The following is a 3,913-nucleotide window of genomic DNA, read 5'->3' as shown; positions in this document are numbered from 1 at the left end:
ACTGGCACCCACTTGAAAAAAAAAAAAAAAACATCGGCCTTGTATCTGCTCCTTTCGTTGCAAATGTCACCGAAAGACGATAGTCGATTGGCACCCCTGCCAAGTAAAGGCCTCCCTTCTCTTTCCCACTCACCTCTCACGCTGTTCCTTTCCCTTCTCGGTCCTCCTAACATAACACGCTACAGTTTTGCACAAGTCCATTAAAATTTACCGTGTTCCACTGCTTCAAGTGGGGTGCCTCGATGCCAGCGCTGCCGTACGGCGGATATGCGCGGGAATTGAGGCACCTATACTAAAACATTTATAGGACCACGAATGACCTACTGCACGAGCGTTCCAAGCGGAACGTAAATCCCATCTAGTGGAACCTTTCGTCGCTATTGCCGTTTGATTTCTTAAATGCCGCCAGGGGGAGGCACTGGCAACAGAAGGCGGCGGTTTTCAGCCATTGATGTAGTATTTCATTTGCTATCGCAAAAAAAACAATCATCCAAAGATTTTTATTAAAGGATCACTGCAAATACCACTTATGTATTGATTTTCTGCCTTATGTTTGCGCAATGTCTTGCGCTTGTTCAACGATGTTGATAAGTATGAACACTGACACCGGACTTAGACGTTTAGATTTGGCTCTTAGTATAGAATACTATTGCGCAGATTTAATGTCATTCTGGCAGGGCGGCTAAATCGAGTCACAGACAGACAGACAGACAGACCAAAATTTCTGCGTTTAAGTAGCCCAAAAAAGACTATCGTCTTGAAAAAGCACTCATTAGCTTCAGGGCGTGAGTGCCGGCCACGGTGTAAGAATAGTTCTTTTCTTACACCGTGGTGCCGGTTAACGTCGTAAGATCACAAAGCGAAACGTTAGTCCCAAGCTCAGGTGCACACCCAACTGTTTTTGCTCGTTATTTTACGAAAATGATGCATACCCTCAACATGTTTTTGCTGCGTGCTTTTCCCACGCGGCATTTGAAAGAACGTGTAACGATGTTCCCATCGTTACACGTTCTTCGAGAAGAACACGTTCTTCGTTTCGTTCTTCGTTCGAAGAACACGTTCTTCGTTCGAAGAACACGTTCTTCGAGAAGTTATGCTCACGTTCCAACGAGAAGAAAGTCGGAAAGCAAGAGAGAGAACGGGTCCCAGTGCCCCGACTTGGCGGCTGAAGCTGATGTGTACTGGATGGGAGCAGTCTGTCTTGATTTTTACCCAACCGGCCAAACCGCTTCCGCTCACTGGCTAGCCAGAGTCATTATTCATAATTACTAGTGACTCTGGATAGTCAGTGAGCGGAAGCGGATCGACCGGTTGGGTAAAGTCAACTATGGCTGCTCCAATCACCGCCGTCATGCGACACTAATTAGACCGTTGCCGATACGGGCAGGAACGAGGAGAGCTAAGGACAATTATCTCGAGTGGTTGGTCGTCGGTAGGATAAATCGGGGGGACTTCAACCACTGGGTGCAAGTAGACCGCCGCTGCAGGTCGCTATTGAGGTGTCCAGACTACGCTCAGAGTTTCTCTTGCTTTCTAACCGTGAATGTGCGCTGCTTTCGCCCGATGCCCCTTGCCGGGCGTGACCAAACCGTTTGTACAATTTTGAACCGAGTGGCGATCCAATCACCAGCGGGCAAGTCTTATTGTGATGCGGGGTATCCATCCGCATGCAGCCGACTTTCCCGCTGGGCGAAATGAAGCTGTCAATGAGCATGAATATAAGGTCCGCGACTGCATTTCCGTACTGGTTGCAAAAGTGGGAAATCCGTGCAAGGGCACCCCTCAAAGGCTCAACGACTGCAGCTTGAAACTCGTTCGTGGAAGACCGCTGGAGCCCGTGCGGCCGAAATAGCTCAGTTGGGAGAGCGTTAGACTGAAGATCTAAAGGTCCCTGGTTCGATCACGGGATTCGGCAGGCAAGTTTTTTTTATTTAAAACTTCTTGGTTAATGTTCAGGCAGGTTGTACGCTTATAACCGTTTTATGCTGGCGCATCGTGTGTAGACCGCAGCCTGGGAATACCTCGCTTTCTTTTCGGGTGTCAACAACGTACATTAATTTGGTTACTTTCGCGGTAATGAGAAGTGTAATGAATTATTTTTCTGTTCAAGTAATCTATTAATGCAGTGAGTTACTTATCACAATAATTTTAAGGAAAAAGTGATACATGACTTTTGAAATTACTTTCTGAAAAAAAACCGCCCATGCTGCCTTCCAGTAAAGCATATGTTTCTCTATGGCGGTCGTAATAGTGCTGTGAAGCAAGGTCGTGTTGGGGGAGTTCATGCCTTGCGTGGGAAAGGTAAGCTGCAGCCCGCGCGTCTGAGGGAGCAGCGTAGCCAAAAACTGGAAGCAACGCGCTGGGAGACGTTCAAGAAATAGCCGTTGAGCTCCGACATCAACGCCCAAAAAACCCAATCTCAGGGGCCCTTTAATCGACAATTTTGTCGCGCGTATTTCAAAACGGCGCCATAATGGCTAGTTACTACAAAATTGGAATCGGTTTACGAAAGCCGTATTCTATCCTATTATAGAATTTAGTTACAAGCCAAGGGCATTTGCCGCAATGTTTGTTTGGGACATTTTGACGAAGCCTTTCGTATGTACCTGCAACTTTTACAGTGATTGCGCGCCTGTTTCATGTGAAGCCAATGCCCATACAGACGAGTTTATTCCCTGAGTGTCAGTTATCAATGTTGGCGAAAGCTTGTGTCACAATTCTCTTATGCGGGAGCTAGAGCCTTTGAGCCATCGTCGGCAAGGTGCGTCTGATTACCCCGCGAATATCGCCCGGCGAACCGTTCGGCTCAGGAAACACCGGAAGCGGGACCAAAACCGGGCACAATGACAGGCTTTGGACGAATAGTATTATCATCACCAGCCCACCTACGCCCACTGCAGGGCAAAAGCCTCTCCCCTTAATCCTCATTTATGCCGGTCCTGTGCTTACTGCGACCCATTTATCCCCGCAAACGTCTTGATCTCATCTGCCCGTGTAACTTTCTGCCGCCACCTGCTACGCTTACCTTCTCTAGGGATCCACTCTGTTACTCTTAGTGACCAACGGTTATCTTGCCTTCGCATTACATGCCCTGCCCACGTCCATTTCTTCTTCATTTCTACTAATATGTACTTAACACGCGTTTGTTCCCTGACCCACTCCGCTCTCTTCTTGTCCCTTAATGTCACACCTACCATCTTCCGTTCCATTGCCCGCTGAGTCGTTCTCAATTTCAGTTGAACGCTCTTAGTTAGCCCCCGAGTTTCTGCCCCGTAGGTGAGTACCGGTAAGATGCAGCTATCATACACTTACTTCTTCAGGGACAATGATAGGCTGTCATTCATTATCTGAGAATGTCTGCCGCATGCACTCCACCCCATTCTTATCCTTCTTTGTCAGGAATAGTATAATAATTACAGGTAAATCAGAGGTTAACCAAGAGAAACCGAGACTTAACCAGCCTGAGCCAAGCTTGCGTGAGCCAAGACGCAGCCATTTTGTTTTCATTTCATGTTCTAACTTGCCCTCCATATACGGTAGCGACGCACCGTTTGAACACGCATCACACTTCAAGTGTTCTGGACAACGGGTTTCTATTTTACCTTTCCGGTTGTTTCACTGTTTAAAGCTCCGCTTTTATTGCCAGCGGCAATTACGAGCGACGGCAGCACAGCTACAGCTGTCAGATGGTGAGGGGGTAAGCACGTGAGTGCCTCGCCCCTGGCGTCACTAAATAAGCTACGTCACTAAAAAAAGCGTCACTAAATAGCGCCACTAAAAAGCCTTTATTTAGGGACGCTACTCGCCCCAGAGCAACGAAACTCATCTACCGATCCACAATAGCGCCACTTATGCTAAGCTGCCCCTCGATCCAAGAGGGCTGATGGAGTTTTAGAGTGGCGGCCCTTTTCCC

The 3,913-nt window shown here is 47.9% G+C and overlaps 1 non-coding gene across 1 annotated transcript; it reads left to right on the top strand.

Annotated features, from left to right (window-relative positions):
- The first annotated feature begins 1,842 nt into the window (after positions 1-1,842).
- Trnaf-gaa (transfer RNA phenylalanine (anticodon GAA)) lies at positions 1,843-1,915 on the top strand. Its single transcript has one exon. It is a non-coding gene; the product is annotated as a tRNA-Phe (tRNA).
- The last annotated feature ends 1,998 nt before the right edge of the window (positions 1,916-3,913 follow it).

The sequence above is a fragment of the Haemaphysalis longicornis genome, unplaced genomic scaffold (assembly GCF_048455015.1).
Source record: "Haemaphysalis longicornis isolate Haplotype H1 unplaced genomic scaffold, Haemaphysalis longicornis Haplotype H1 scaffold_8, whole genome shotgun sequence".
NCBI classification, from domain to species: domain Eukaryota; kingdom Metazoa; phylum Arthropoda; class Arachnida; order Ixodida; family Ixodidae; genus Haemaphysalis; species Haemaphysalis longicornis.
Note: the sequence above shows the minus strand (reverse complement) of the source record. Positions and strands in the feature narration are given on the sequence as shown.